General features: G+C 42.7%; 1 non-coding gene across 1 annotated transcript; it reads left to right on the top strand.

Moving 5' to 3' along the window:
* Window positions 1-11174: 11174 nt before the first annotated feature.
* Trnaa-agc (transfer RNA alanine (anticodon AGC)) lies at window positions 11175-11247 on the top strand. The gene has a single exon. It is a non-coding gene; the product is annotated as a tRNA-Ala (tRNA).
* Window positions 11248-17514: the final 6267 nt, after the last annotated feature.

Here is a 17514-nt window from a genome sequence, read left to right as displayed (position 1 = left end):
ACAAACATCCTGCATTGTTATCCGTATAAAATCACCCACGCTCAAGAGTTGCTTCCTGCTGATCTGCCAGCAAGACAAACGTTCGCTCTGGAATTCCTTTGCTCACATGGAAGTGGACAGTGACTGACCGTGGAGGATTCCGTCAACAGACGAAGCACACTTCCATTCGAGCAAGGACATCTCAGTACGCAGAATTGTGGAATGTGGCTAACGGAAAATGCGCACGCACATAAACCTGCATCACATCATACTCCGAAGTGACTGCGTGGTAGGGGTTGACAGCATCGTTTGTCGTACGGGCGTATTTTTCGAGGAGATGAGATCTTCGAATCCTCTAACCTGTACAGACACTGGGAAAAGCTAGGAGAGTCTTCTGCGTACAAAGGATATTCCAACTATTCAACAACGTGGATATGTGGCTAGGATCATTTTTATGCAAGGTGGCGCTCCTCCGCAGATTGCACAGCCAATGAAGCGGCTGCTACAGAGGCATTTTGGAAATGTTAGAATTATCAGTCGTTATTTCCCTACAGCCTGCCATCATGATCACCGGGTCTTTTCCGTGTGACTTTTGACTATGGGTTATCTGAAATATGATGAGTTCAGTGCTCCAATTACGTATGTACAGTAACTGAACTGCAGACACGCATTGCGCGACGGATTCTGAACGTGACCCCTGAGATACTCCAATCTGTTGTCGAACATGGTCTTTCTCTATTTCAACATGTGGCAGAAAACGGTCGACAGCATGTTGAACATTTCTTGCACCAATGTCGCGAAAAGTAGAAACCGTTGTCATTGGGCCTTTATGCCGTTTTCGGCGCCAGAAGAATTAAAAACAAGTGTCCTTTGCTTTTTGTGAGGGTTTTGGCTCCAGGACAATTAAAAACTGACTTCTCCCGTCCGATATGTTACGAACTTGTTGTGGTGGATGGGCTTACCTAACTAACCGTGCTACTACTGTTGACTGCCGAATTTGTGCAGTCAGGCATTTTGAACAGTACGGATGGTAGAATGTGTAACTGATTTCATATTCGTCGTAAGCCGTCATTTTTGCAAAATCTTTTTTGGTTTCATGACGTTTCCTCCTGCGTCAAAAACATGCTGTTCAAATTTGACGTCAACTGAGCAGTGGCTCTCTTTCTAGAGCGTTTTGATCCTCGAACTTTAATTGTGGGTGCCTTATACGTATAAGAAATCAAGTATTTTTGCTATGGAACTGGTTTGTCATTATGATTTTTGAATAACTGCCTTTCCCACCTCCCGGGGCTTTGTCTGATGTGTAGTTTTTGAGATGTTATCATTTTTCAGTGGTTTTTAACCCATTTTGATTTTTGTCGATTACAGTACCATCTATCACCTAAAGAAAAAATTTAAATGCTCAAGTTACGTATTTTCCCCCGGAGAAACCGAATGCACGATTAAATATGAGGGTTCCTATTTAAGATTGCAAAGTTGACGCCCCTCCCGTCCGCGGGGAGAGGGGCAGGAGGGGTCGAATAACAACCTTTTTTAATCAGATATGTAGTTTTTAGATATTACCGAAAACAGCTTTAAATGGCTCACTATGTATACAACGTTGACGAGAGGGCGTTATATGTCTTATTAGTTTGCTACTGAGTTTTTATGGATGATTTTAATAAGATGTAGTATCTTTCAAATTTATAATTATTAATTTTCAACAATATGGCTTTGGCTGTTAGGCAGGTTCATTTGTATGAACGAGAACGTATTGTGCTCAAGGATATCTCTGCTAAGAGGTATTTTGCGGTTCCAGGCAGCTGTATAACGACAGCCTAGAAGATCTGCAAGTTTCGCTCAGAGATCACGTGTAAAAGTGCTCCGATTTTCTAAGGATCTTGGATTTACGATTTCTTAAGCGAACACGGGCCTTAACCCACGCACTTAAACCGCATGAGTCTAAGGCAGACACCTACATACACATGCTGGGAAGAAGGTTCCCGAGAATACACTGTCTTTTTTCTGCGGGCAATGCGCGAACAATAACATACTCTACACTTAGACTACACAGATACAGACATAGATATATGTACACTGTACAGTAATAAGAGACGAAGAACAATGGGCACAATTAAACGTGCTGACAAACAGTATGTCAAAAACAACACGTGAAGAGTACATGCGGACACGACATAACAGACATGCCTATGTGCAACGTAAAAATATCCCCCCCCCCTCTCTCTCTCTCTCTCTCTCTCTCTGTCTGTGTGTGTGTGTGTGTGTGTGTGTGTGTGTGTGTGTGTGTGTGTGTGTGTGTGTGTGTGTGACTGGTGTGACTGGCGGTCAACGGTTCGAAGAAACCATTCCGAGGTATTAACCGTCAGTCACATTCGGTGAAGGTAATAACAAATCTCTCCTCTATCCTCTCATCTTTTATATTCTTCTTAAAAAACACACGAAACTTATTTATATTTCAACCTTAAATTATTGTTATTTTGAAAAGTATCATTCTTTGTAAATGTTATAGATAAAACAAAAGAAGAGTAAACCGTAAAAAGATGAAAAACGAAAATTGGAAGATGTACGACCTGTTTTAAAACATTAGGTTGGCTCTGAGCACTTTAGGACTTAACATCTGTGGTCATCAGTCCCCTAGAACTTAGAACTACAGAAACCTAAGGACATCACACACATCCATGCCCGTGGCAGGATTCGAACCTGCGACCGTAGCACTCCCGCGGTTCCGGACTGAGCGCCTAGAACCGCGAGACCACCGCGGCCGGCAAACATTAGGTATCAGGTCTATAATTTGGCAATGAATAAATAAATGAAAATTTACGACAGCAGTACAAAACAGCATACCACGATGTTGTGCAATTCCTTGCTGGGAGGGATTATTTAAACAAGTCCTAGCAAGCACACTCACTCTCACTCCGGACAGTTTTCCGAAGCAGCCAACACGAAACGTCCGCGTCGGGTAGTCAGTGCTTAGCAGGAAGTCGGTTGTAGTGGACACTATGTTGTGGCGAAACACTTGCACTCAGACGACTGGTGAGGGCATCTAAGATTGATCGAAACATTTATCACTCTCGTAGCGTGAATTATCTTCGTGATTAACTCGACCGTAAGATGAAACGTCGGACTGTAGTCTGTAGCCTCAAGTTCTTATTTTACCGCCCACCGGCTAGGTGACAAGCTGTCCTGTTCCACTGTCACCCTCATTACCTGCTGTTCTTTATACCACTCTTCTCAACTCCTTAGTGTCTCGGTTAATCTGTGAACGCTTTTTTCGGTTGATGCCCTCCTCAACAACTGAAGCGTGTTGTGGCTACTAGTTCACGTTCTCCCCACCCCGGAATTCCAGTGGAAAATGTATGTTTGCTGATGTAAATGTATGTTTGCTGATGTAAATGTATATTTTCTAAAGCACAACAAATTCAAATTATGGAGTCAAGTTTGGCTTTTCTTAGTGTTTCGACTGTGGTATCACCTTTAGTGTTCACCTACACCCCCATGATATACCTTGATTAAAAAATGGGACAGTTCACTGCTCGAATCGTGCTTGTAGGTGGCGGTCGAATACGATGATTTCGAGACTACATCAAGTGGAGTGTCTTTCCTTGGGGTCCAGTTGTTGGAGACATTGTCAGCAGCTTCGTTGCAACGGAACAAGTGTTGCTGCACGTCAGTGATAGTAAAGAAAGGCACGGCAAGTTTGATTGTAGCGATCCGTTACCTACCAGTCGAAAATCAGTTTAATACGTCGGACGAACATGGATGCAAACGGGTTAATTGTGTTTGGGGTGTTCAGCTGAACTATGGGACGTTTGGCACAGATCAACCTACTCTTCGGGTGATATGTCACCTACATCATCTTCAAAATAAATGATCAAGAATGTAAATTAATAAATAAGTAGAGATATATGGAAATTGCATCTCCGGTAAGGAGGGAAGTCTCAACGCAACGGCCCGCATATCGTGGTCGTGCGGTAGCGTTCTCGCTTCCCACGCCCGGGTTCCCGCGTTCGATTCCCGGCGGGGTCAGGAATTTTCTCTGCCTCGTGATGGCTGGGTGTTGTGTGATGTCCTTAGGTTAGTTAGATTTAAGTAGTTCTAAGTTCTAGGGGACTGATGACCATAGATGTTAAGTCCCATAGTGCTCAGAGCCATTTGAACCATTTTTGAACCCAACGCAACGGTGCTATGATGTTCTGTACTGTTGCTATACCGCAAGCTTTTCTGATCCTCTAGTGCTTTTCTTCAGTATAGTTATGAAATTAGGGCCGTCTTGCATCGTACGCAACGTCATCCAACAAAAAGGGGCAGCGTCAAATTCACAAATTTGAAGTATGAATATATCGACGCACTGTAACGATGGTCAAACATGGTGTTCAGGAGGTACACGTTTAAAAATACAGTCAGTGGAAGAAACTTATACTGCCAGATTCGCGCTATCCGAGTGGAAAGAAGTAGAGGAGTACATATCCCCACGAACAGACCACTTTCCGAGGTTCTGTATTAAGTCTGGACACTTTATCAGTAATTAGAACTCTGTCTGTCGTGATACAGATGTTCGATGAGCCGAAGCTGTGGAGCCTATGTAGTGAGGTATACAATAGCGCAGCTGATAAAATACTGACACTTTTCCAAAAGATATCGATATATATCGGCAATATTTTTATCGCAGATACATCTATAAGCGATATCGAAATATCAATAATTTTTTTTTATTTTTTTTTTTTTATTTTATTTTATTTTTTTTTTTTTTGCAATTTTCGGTAAATATATGAAATAGTTCTTTTCAAACTGTAGAAGAACATAATCTTACTTTCACTGGCTGAAGGAGTCTGACGACTTTTTGAGCTCCCGTCACGTCCAGTGTCTCTCTATGTGAAGCACGTATAGGCGGCACAAAGAAGTAGTCCGATTGCACAGGGGAGGGGAGGGGGGGGGGGGGTGGCCGTGTGAATGAAATAACAGGATTTCCGATGTGGAGAAATAGCAAACCAGTTATGTTAAAAAATAATTTTTAACGGAACTAGTGTCCTATTTCATCACATTTGCATTCTTCAGGAACAGTTGCTGAAAAAATGGACCATAATCTAAATTACAAGATTTGTTTTTGCGATGGGTAGAGACTTGTGAGGTGACATGCTGACGCTCGCCGCTACCAACAGAAACTGCAATGTTTAACTACACCACATAATTTTGACACAACTACTAGGTCGCTAGCATTTGCAGAAATGAAAAACCAGGGAAGTCTGCATACAGTGCTCCAGACAAAACCTCTATGTGACGAAACCGAACGACAGACCCATCGGACATCTTTCATTGTGTCATTACCTGCAGTTACCACTGTTACGGAAGTGGTTATCGCCAAGCGTGAACGTGCATCGTTTTCCTTTCAATTCTTGCCCTAAGGGGGAGAAGCGGCCAGGTAGCTTGTTGATATACAGAATAGCTAATAACAAGTCAATAGCCGGACGTGGTGGCCGGGCGGTTCTAGGCGCTTCAGTTCAGAACCGCGCGGCTGCTACAGTCTCAGGTTCGAATCCTTCCTCGGGCATGGATGTGTGTGATGTCCTTAGATTAGTTAGGTTTAAGTAGTTCTAAGTCTAGAGGACTGATGACCTCAGATGTTAAGTCCCGTAGTGCTTAGAGCCATTTGAACCATCAACAAATCAATACTTAAATATGCAGATCTAAAACCGGCAGTACATTTACAATGTGCAGCCAGTATTTTTATAGACCGGTACGTCAATATTTTGTCGTCGATGTATCGAGGGCCGATAATGACATTTTGAATATCGATATATGGGTTTCCCAACATTTTCAAACATTTCACCGGCCATAGTGTGGACTACACACTAGAATTATGTTCCATCGCCATCCTTCATTTCACTCCTCGTTCAACCATAACATCACTAGCACAGAACAGTATCTTATCCGTGCCATAACATATACCCACCTGATTCATTGTTGACACGTTGGATGCTCCTCAGCCCGACAACATGAGGATATTTCTGCATCACATTGCAATAATGAATTCAAAATCTTGTATTAGAATGTCATGTTGTCTTAGCAAATTTGCCAATATGGAATGTATTGTACACAGAAAACGTTACGCATTCCATTAATAAATTACAAAGATTCTGAAATCCAAAGAGCAGATTTCATTTCAAACGCCTGAAAGAGCGTCACAAAGAGAACTTAAGTTCGTGAATTACAAAGACCAGTGTAAAAATAGGACAAACTCAACCAGAGAATGGAATTCAGGTGCCTGAAGACGCTGTTGCCTTCAGGCTGAGTCCGTTTCAGATGCTGTAATTAGCAATTTACACATGATTAAACATTAGTTAAACGTAAGCCTTAGAAAAACGAGAACCTAGAATACAAGCCATGCGTAACAGCCTGCTATACGCAGTTTCAAGCACATGAAGCAAATCAAGCTGAGGAAATATGCGCACGTGATCGTGTCTACCCAATAGGATCTTCACCGTTGACAATTAAATGCCATAGAAATGTGAGAGTGACATTAGACACAAATTCGGTTAAAGATTTTTACGATCTTGTGACAAAAACGAACTTCAGGAAAGGTAGAGCAAGAACTCAGAGGCTGTGCTGTTATATCTCCAACGGGTCACAATCACATTAATTCGTACGTGCAAGACTAGAGGGTGAAAAGCACTGCCAAACCACCAGTGGGCGCACTTATTTAACAAAAGTTATGTAAAAATATACAGAGCACGTCGTCAGCTGATGCGTGTATCGTCAATGAAGATAGGTAATTACTTCACTTTCAGTTTGCGATGGTAACATTTTACACAAGTCATTTGGACCAAACGGCTGAAAAAATATAAATGAAATAATTGAAAACATCTTATTACTTCAAGACAATGCCTTTCTAAACATTCATGGTGGTGTCTGATTGTTCTATATCGTATCTCCCTACCACTTTCGCGCAACGACGCTCTGAGCGTGTTTTTTAGGGAATTAACTAGTTTGAACCTGGGACCTGTTGCTGGTAAAGAGACGCCAGACCATACATGACATGTAGAATTCAGAAGAGTTCAGTGAAACTAGCGATGATATAACCAAATACTAAATGATCTCAGCGTCAGCTCCACTGCACTCCCTGTAAAAGAATCTTCATACTAACTAAATTTAGTGGAAGGCGGTCAAGGCTTTCCTATTTTTAGTTAGCTGGTAAAATAACGTCGAAAAAGCAGTTAAGTTTACCATTGGTAATTTTATTCTACTCACAAAACATTGTTTATAAATTGCACTATTGATAAAAGGAAGTGTTTTAATAGAGGATGGTAAAAACTAACTGCGTTCAACAAAAATGTGAACGAATATTCCCTGAATGGGTTTCAAAGTTCTACAATGGATCGAAGGATGACCTGTGCCATATCACATCTATGATCTAGGTTTAAATTAAGTTTCACAAAAGAGAAAAAATACCAAAATGGTCTACAGTGACCCTCAATTATCTTTAACAACTTATCTAACTTGTCGTAAATTACAGTGGCTGATGTGGCTTCTCAATAATTATATAACAGAAAAATCATCGCGTTTCAGATTTTTACTTCAAGAGGCAAATGTGAACACCATGAGCTATAATTGACGATCGACACTAGTATTACGCAAAAAGGAGGTGTAACAGATGAGACTTCTGCAGTTCTGAGTGAAGCTTTATGCGCTGTTATGCAGCATTGCGTGCGTTCATTACCTTGTCGGTGTTCGTCAGGGGGGCGGCGGCCGGCGCAGCAACCATCCAGCTCGCCGTCTCGGAACTAACTAACATCTCCTAACTTCTCCTTACTACCATATACCAAAGTTGGTTTAAAAAAAACTATCTGGCTGGGTTTTCATCTGCCCAATAAGGGTCTCAATGTTAACCTTAAGCTCCGCCTACAAAAATTCTGTCTATCCAATGAGAAACGTTATTCTTTTCGTGGTGGGGCAATGTTTTTAAAGTGTGCAACGTAACAGAGACGCGAAAAAGTCTCACGGCTAAAACCTGCAGCTGGTGTGGTCCTTTTAGCGTTATAGATAGATCTATACTGTTCTTCTGGAGGGCTCTATCTTTTAACATGGGCTGGGGGGGGTGGTCCTAATGTAACAGAGACGCGAAAAAGTCTCACGCTAAAAGTTGCGGGTGGTGTGGCCCTTTTTGTGTTATCGTAAGATCTATACTATTTTTCTGGAGGGCTCTAGCTTTTAACATGGGCTGGGGGGGTGGTCCTTGACGTAACAGAGACGCGAAAAAGTCTCACGCTAAAACGTGCGGGTGGTGTGGTCTTAGCGGTAGGCTGGCGACGTGGGTGTCCAGTCCGTCCCTTATCGTACGGCCTTCTAGCTTAATATGGTTCTGCTCTCGGCTTCTGTTCTCGTTTCTCCCCTCGGAACTGCGTCTGTCTCACGGTGGGAAGGTATGGCATGCATTTAGCCATTCTTGTGTTAGTCTGTGGTATTCCAGTTGCTTACTCGTTACTCGTATTACTTTGGTTAATTTAATGTCACGATTTATTCAGAGCTATGTGACATACTACTGGATTTGCTTATCATGTCAGGGTTTTCATGGAAGGTGTTGGATTTGCCTGATACCTTACACCTTTGATCTGAAAGTGATTGGGCAGTGAAACAACTGAGCAATTTAAAATACGATGTGTTGGGGCATCCATCTACTATAGTCACCAGATTAATGCCGATTCCCACATGTAACAAAATTGGTAGCTCTATAGCGATTTGAGCCAAATGAAGAGGAGATGGCAGCCGTACGTGGACACTTGGATTTCCAAAGCCTCATTTTACAGGCGGAATATATGCACTAGTCAAGCACTGAGCGTCGAAAAAGGTGACGTATTTTTTACAAAAAGAACAGTGTACCAGTGTTAAAAAGAAAAGGCAACATAAATATCTAAACTCAGTTATGCCTCCTAACCTACTGACTAATTACTCATTACATTCATGTAGTGTACACAGTGTGTTTCATAATTACTGTTACAGTGTTTGAGGGACTATAGAGGAAACTTAAAAGATAAAATTTCGATAGAGTACCCATGTCCAGAAATGTACCGTCACTTTCTCAGCCCCCCACTTTACGATACGATACGTAATGGTACTGCTGCACAACACATGTTTAGAAAACGTTTTTCAGGTTGCCTCCGTCCATTACATACCGTTTTTCTACGACTGCAACAACATCTGAAAGAAACTGGTACGTTTGCAACAAAGAATATCTACTGTGGTGCTCCACGGACGCGGTCCAGGGTTTGTGGACCGTGTGTATCAAAGCACGAGTCGCATATGCACCTTGTGCAACGAACATCAGGGTCGACAAGCGGAGCAACTCCTGTAGAGTACACAGGTCAGGAATGAAAAAAATCGAACGTTTGAAACCGATACCGGTACTTGAGTTCTCAATAATCACTATTTTTCGGTATTTGTTTGGCCTCGGTTCTAAGAGAGTTTTTAAATTTTTTTTTCTAATAACCGAGTAAAACAACCGAAATAGCTGTAGCAGCAGTTCTAAAATTTTTAGTTTTTAAATAAACCCCCTTTTAAAAAAGGAATAATTTTTATTCTATATGTAGATACTAACTGTTCGCGAAAGAACAGATACCGTTGATGACCGTGCAACTTCTCTAGAATAAACGATAAGTAATTGAAACACTCAGCTGGCGACAGGCGTTGTTGATATTTCTCGATGGGGACAGTTGAAAATGTGTATCCCGACCGGAACTCGAACCTGGGATCTCCTGCTTACATGGCACACGCTCTATCCATCGGTATTATTATTATTATTTTGTTGCGGACGTCACATGACATCCGTTCAAGTTCGTTTTTTGATCCTTCCACTCAGTTTTTTTTATTACAGAGGCCAACCAGCTCTCTGACCGAACACGCTGAGCTACCGTGCCGGCATCTCAGCCACCGAAGACACAGATGAAGAGCGCGACTGCAGGGACTTTGCCTTGCACGATCCCCGTGAGACCCACATTCCGAACTGTCCACAATCTACATACGTAATGTACGTAATAGATTTTTGCCCATCCACTTATTAATCGCGCACACTACTTTTGTTCGTACAATACTGACGGAAACGAGCAACATACACACACCATAAGAATTGGTACAGCATTGCTGGGACAATATTGGCCCAGTTACCGTTTGTTGTGGCTTAAGATACGCGTGTACGTGCGGAGTACACGACTTGCTGCGACATCGTCTCGCTGCCGTCCCCGAATATCCTTCGTATCGGAGAATGGCATCGACCCTAGCCTGGAAATATTTTTATGAAGTGACATAGCGATGAAGTACAATGCTTCATTTTGTTTAAGAGATTAAAGATTTGTATGCTATTTCTATGAAATGAAGGAAGAGGAAGGAAATTATGGCAAAAGCAATAATCTAGAAACTTAACAATTCAATCATAGCGTACAACAAAAATAGAAACTAACTGACCTTCTATGTCTATATAATAAGCCTTTATCTGCTTGTAGGCCTTCAAACGCGCAAATTTACGCGAAAAACAGTGTTCTTCAAACTCAGTTTTCCACCATTTTGTACTGACTTTTCGTAATGCCTAAAGAGTGGCATGATCCCCCATTACAACATGAGTTTTGGGCACATTTTCAAAAAAACTACAGTCAATAGGAGAGTAGTGATTTTTTGCAGTATTCAACTAATTACCTCTTTTCGAGAAAAGTAGTGAACTGTGGACGGACTATTTTCTTTCATTCACCTATTTAATTTAATATTTTGAGTCCAAGTATCTTGATACTGATAGTGTCAAAATTTTTAAATCTTTGTTCAATTTATACTTTTGTTACAGGAAATAATAACAACATAAAACCGAAAATCAGTTATTTCAGGAATCGGTTATTTCAGAAATGATTATTTTGGGCGGTTTTAATGTCACTTTAAATGGCGTGCAAAAAAAAAAAAAAAAACGATATAACCGTAAACCGGTTGGTTGAGCGATAACAGCCATCCCTACTGTACGGATCTTTTGAACGGAAAGTGTAGCGGAGCCAGTGCCATCTACAGGGCGGCGTGACTGGACGGCTGCCGCCGCTCACCTGCACAGCGTTCTCGCTTTTACTCCGCTCCCCACCAGTAGGACCCACCGGCTCCACACGCAACGGAGAAAATACGGCACGCTGCATGTCAGCAAAACGTGGAGACAGGCTGCCAAGACTGTATCTGGGGGCGTAGCTCAGATGGTAGAGCGCTCGCTTAGCATGTGAGAGGTACCGGGATCGATACCCGGCGCCTCCAGGCCTTATTTTTTGTGAGTACATGGTACCACGCACTATACAACCCATGACATTAATATGACCATCGCTCGTCAGGACCAGACTGTAAGAATACGTGTTCCATATTTGTAATGTAAGTGATGGATCACGAACAAAGATGAATCAATGTGTTCATAAAAAGAAGTGGCTATTAAACAGGATGCTTGATCGGTGTCTTAGAGCGTAATGATTACATTCATATTACGTTTTTATAATCAGTGTTCTATCATAGAGCACTTCTAGCAGCCTTTTCCCTAAACAAAGATGCTGGAATTCATAACACGTGCAGTTCCATGGGTGAGATAAATAACTGTACTGTAAAATGTGTGACTGACATCGAAAAACAATATTACAAAGATTTCATTTGCACTGCATTGAAAATGAAGCTTTTAAATAATACTAATAATATAATATATCATTATTTTATTATTATTGTTATTATTATATGCATCGGACATGTTGGTTACGGATCGGAAAGGTGCAATAGAAAATATCTGGAAACTACAGAGAAGACTCCCTAAGGTGGTGGTGGTGGTGGTGGTTAGTGTTTAACGTCCCGTCGACAACGAGGTCATTAGAGACGGAGCGCAAGCTGGGGTTAGGGAAGGATTGGGAAGAAAATCGGCCGTGCCCTTTCAAAGGAACCATCCCGGTATTTGCCTGAAACGATTTAGGGAAATCACGGAAAACCTAAATCAGGATGGTTGGAGACGGGATTGAACCGTCGTCCTCCCGAATGCGAGTCCAGTACTCCCTAAGGCCCATAAAGAGAATGGAAAGTGGATAGGAGACCGAACACGTATCTGACATAGTACATGATATGAAGGAACGTCGAGTGAAATTTTACCGGCATATCAAGAGAATGATGGACACCCAACAAACTAAGCACACCATTCAGTATATGAAGTTCCCCAGTTTTCTCCTTGGCAAAGCACACTTTGGGGCTCGTGCATTGCCCACTCCTCCCTTATTTTTTTCATTCAACTGGTACAAAATATATGAGTAGCTTGTGCTCTGCCCTAATGAAATGTGTTTTTACTTTTTATTTTAATTTCATACAGTTCACTCCTCACGTATTTTTTTATTCAGTTGCTACAAAACGTACGAGTAGCATTTTAGTCTTTGCTATTTAATGGTCAAGAAGAAACACCCCTTCAGAATCCCAAAAAGAACTCTGGATATAAATCTTCCTGGACCGTTAAATCGTCTCGCCTATCATGGTGCAATGACGCCGACTTCATTCTGATGTGACGTCTGGCGTCAGATCATGGCAAATGTGTCTTCCACAGCATCAAGTCGACGCACAGAGGCATATACATTAATTTTAGAACACCGAAAATTTGCTGATAAATTTGTTTCGCATTTTCTTATTCTCAGAGTTCAGTAAAGGACTCAGCCTGCACAAGGCTATCCAATCGTCAGCGCTTTATGCGCTGTTCCGCCCACTCCTTCTTACACGGCCATCCATCAGTTATTTCTTACACCTTTCATCGTCGGTCTGCATGTACCATATTACAATTATTTTAACAGTGAGTAGCGTGACACCCAAACTGTGTGCTGATTTCAATGTTAACAAAATACGAGAACACTTCACTGAAATGAACTATGATATTAGTTTCGCAAGTAAGTTCTTATAGAGAACACCTAAATACTGAATATATACGACGATGTTCTGTGTGTTCCCGAGACGAGAGGGACACAAATATTAGATCTTGCTATTAGTTTGGTACAGAATATTTTTGGATGATTTTAGTAAGTTGTAATATCTTTATACTTATAATTATTAATTTTCAGCAAGATAGCTCTGACCGTTAAGTAGGTTCCTTCGTATGGAGGTAGACGCCTTGTGCTCAAGGATATCTATGCTATGAGGTAGCTCGTGGCCAAAGCCAACTATAAAATGGCACCCCAGAAGATCTGCAGAGTTCCCTCGGAATACGATCGTAAAATTAGTCCAGTTTTCTAAGGTTCTTCCTTTTACGATGGAAACAAAATAGAGCATATCACGATGGTGTACTATTCCTTGCTGGGATCAGTTATTTAAAAAAGTCCCAGCAAGATCACTCACTCTCAATTCTGACAGGTTTCTGGAGCACACGAAACGTCCGCGTCGTGTAGTAATTGCCTAGTAAGATGTCCATTGCGGTTGATACTATGTTGACGAAAATCTTGTAGTGATTCACGCAATCACAGAGGAGTGGTAACAACCTCTGATATAGACTGTGACGTTTATTGTTCGGCAAGCGTGAATTACCTTCGCAATTTACGTGATCGGAAGATGAAACGGCGACCTGAGGTCTGCAGCTACACGTGCAGATTTTACCGCCTACGCAGTGAAGGCTAGGTGAGACCCCATCATATTCCGCTGGTACCATCTTTGCTCGCACTTTTTTTTTGCTACTCCTCTCAACCCCATATACAATCTATAAAACTATTCATTTTGAAATATTTTCATGACTAGGGTCAGTGTAAAATGTATGTCAGATAACGTAAATGTAAACTTTTGGAGCACAATATATTCAGATTATTGCGTGAAATTTGATTCTTCTTAGTGTTGTGATTGTCGTATGTCCTTTGCTGTTCAGTTACATCCAAAGATTAACCTTTAGCTCAATTCACGTGTGTGTGCGGGGTGGAATAGGGTGCTTTCGAGGGTACATCAAACGGTTTCTTTCCTTGGGTTCCTGTTCGAGAAACTGTCAGGCAGCTTAGCTGTACCGTCACTGTGTTTTCAGGTTAGAAAAGTACTTCACGTCGATTTCCTTACAAAGAGGCAAGGCACGTTTGATTTTCAGAAGTTAAGTAACGGATGTCACTATCCAATTTAATACGTCAGTCAAACTCAGATTCAAACGGACTAATTGTGTTTGGGGTGTTTAGCTTAGCTATGGGTTTTACAGCTTGACACAAATCAACCTACTCTATGGGGGATCTGTCATGTACTCGTACATCATCTTCAAAATAAATAAGTACATATGCTAATAAATAAGTAAAAAAAGAAGACATGCAACTTCCATCGAGGAGCAAGGAAGTGAGTGCCAATGCAACGGCGCTAAATCATTCTGTACTACTGCTGTATCGAGAACGTTCCTGATTCTCTAGCGATTTCTTCTTTTTAGTGGTAAGAATTTCAGTCACCTTCCACCGTACACAAAGAATTTCAGATGTTCTCGAACACGAAAGGGCAGCGTCAGGCACATAAAGTTGGGTCTAAATGTATCGGCGCATTAGGGACTGAAGATAACGGCGTTGATAAACGCCAGCACCTTGGAGGTCAGACTAGCCATATTTGATGAGACGTCTCGATGAACTGCTTTCTGTGTGTAGCTTTGCATCAGAATACTATATGAAGCAACTTTCGAAGATGAAAGTCAACCTTTTGTTTAACAATGGTCAAACATCTTGCGATGGTACACGTTTCAAAATATAGGCAGTGGAAGAAGCTTACACTTTCAGATTCGCGCTGTCTAAGCGAACACAGGTAGAAGAGTACATGTCCTCATTCACAGACCGTGCTCCAAGGTCCTGTAACGTTCGGACACTTGTTCGGTAATGCGAACATTGTGTGTAGTGACGCATACGTTCTGTAATGGCCGGGGATGGATGCTCACTGCGATGAGTGGCGAAGCTGAGTGGTGGCTTCTGGACTCGGTAGTTCACCATCCTCGGCTGGGTAGCAGTAAGTGACGAATGAGTGTCTGGTTGCAGGCTGATATGTCATCAGGAAATACCATTTACTGAAGCTACTGGTTACGAAATGTGTTTAGGCAATGGGAAATCGAGGAATTTCAAGCATGATTTGTTGGAGCATTAATTTATTCATCATATTTCGGCACATTCCCGCACAAAGAAACGTGCTGGAAAGCTATTTGAGTTAAAAGAAGAGAAATGGCAGCCCTAGATTGTTTTTTGAAGGACTTCCAGAGTCCCACTGAGCACTGAGCAAGACGTGTTGACCTAATAGTGGACTACGCCGAAAAAAGAAGCATATTTCTTATGAAAGAAACATCCTCTCTTTGTAAAAACAGAGAAGGCAATAGCAAATGAATAGATTGGTCAGAAACAGTCTGAAAAGCTTGTAATGTTTTCGCGGAGTAGGTTGTGCTGAGAAATAATAGTTAAGAAAAAATTCGATACGTTGCGCCGTTTCAGAGCTAATTAGCACTGAAGTTAGCCAGTCAGGCTGTTGAACGCGCAAGTTCCAGGGCCGCACCAGAAATGGTGTTGCCAAACGTCTTACTCCTGCGGTTTCCTAAAACCGATCAAGAAAGCGACAAAAAAATTGGCCGTGGAACGGTAGTAAGGAACGAAAGCAAGCGAAATCGTGAGCAGTCTCGTGCGATACCATCTACGCTATGAGAACAGCTGACACTAATTGTTTCTCGCGGGCCACTTGAACCAGTGCGCGCAATGCCTTGATTCCATAACTTCACTGCTAATTAACTCAGAAACGGCATAACGTAACGAATTTTATTCTTAGCAATTATTTCTCAGCACAATCTTCCTGCAACACCATTATAAGCTCTTCAGACTGTTTCTGACCGCCGAGCATGAAGTCACCTACTCGCCCTATTCCACTGACGAATTACTCTGCACAGTCAGTTAAAGCAGACAGAGTGCTTCGGAACTCCTATTACAGGGTTCTATGAACTGTAGAGGCAACTTTAACAAAATTTCATATCCTTATTTGTGAAGCGTACTGTTTGGATATAGAAATAAGTTTGAAGAACGGATACCTTTAAAATCTTTCGCTCCACGGTACAAAACGTAATGGTAAAGCGCCACAGTGCAAATATGGGAACGTTTCCCGGATCGCCTCAGTCCGACTGTAACATTGCTAGCGATAAACTGGTACGTTCGCAACTAGGATGGTCGACTATGGTGCTCCACGGACGCGATCAGCATTTCTATTCCGCGTGCATGCAAGCATGCGTCGCGGATGTACCTTGTGCAACGAACAGCCGAGTCACGTTACGAATCTTGTAGACACACAAGTCAGAGCTCATTGTCTACACAGAGCGTACCGCGAAGCGGAAGATTTGAAGCTGATCCGATGTTCATATATACTTTACATCCAAACGGAATATTTCCGCAGATGGGTTTCTTATCAAAACTATGTACAAAATCTCTTCTACAACCCTCAAAGCCCGTAATACGAAACAACTTGTTTATTATTAATACAATGATCTTCATAAAAAGAGCTGCATCCAGAAGGATCCAACTTGGTGGTTATGTTGCACACCATCAGCTGTGCCAATGATTACATTTGCACTGTCGGCCACGCACCCAGGGAGCGTCAGAGGCGCCATGACGTCGCCGACTGGTTGATTTAAGAGGGCCCCAAACGGTCGTGCAGGTCAGCATCACGTGAATGCGCTCAACTCTTGGGTGACACGTATGATAGCAGCCTGCACAGCTAGACGAGTTCGAGAGGCAGACAATACCATTGGCCGTTGTTGGCGGAAATGAATACAGGAAGGCAAGCATGCACAACTTGTGGGTTTGGACGTCTCACTCGCACGAAAAGGCGGGAGGACTGACGGACTGTCTGCCACGCGTAAACAGATCCAACGGCAATGATTGCGGGCTGTCCTGCCTTCTGTGCCACATCCGTTAAGTGCTGGTACCACTGACAGGCGGCGGGATGTCTCGGGGTTCGCTGCACACCGACCATTGCGAGGCCTGTCACTCACACCTCGCGCCCGACTCGCCTGATACCGGCAACAACGGGCATGGTCCCCTGCAGACTGGCAGCGGGTCATCTGTAGTACGAGTTCCGTTTGTACCTCAGGGACGACGTCTGGGGACGCAATGCACAGCGCCACAAAGAGCGGTTTGTGGTCTCCCGTCACACGTCCGTTAGCCTGGTTTGAAGGTGTGGGTCGCGATATTCTATGGTACCCGTTCACCGTTAGTGTCCCTAATAGGCTCCATGACAGCTGCATGCCACCTGGGAGACGTCCTGCAAACAATGTCTCTACTTATCGTGGCCGGCCGCTGTGGCCGAGCGGTTCTAGGTGCCTCGGTCCCGAACCGCGCGACCGCTACGGTCGCAGGTTCGAATCCTGCCTCGGGCATGCAAGTGTGTGATGTCCTTAGGTTTGTTAGGTTTAAGTAGTTCTAAGTTCTAGGGGACTGATGACCTCGGATGTTACGTCCCATAGTGCTCAGAGCCATTTGAACCATTTTGAACCTATCGTGATCCTCACTCTCATTCCCTATTTCAACACGGCAATGCTAGTCCTAGTAC

This window comes from Schistocerca gregaria, chromosome 1 (assembly GCF_023897955.1).
Source record: "Schistocerca gregaria isolate iqSchGreg1 chromosome 1, iqSchGreg1.2, whole genome shotgun sequence".
NCBI lineage: Eukaryota > Metazoa > Arthropoda > Insecta > Orthoptera > Acrididae > Schistocerca > Schistocerca gregaria.
Note: the sequence above shows the minus strand (reverse complement) of the source record. Positions and strands in the feature narration are given on the sequence as shown.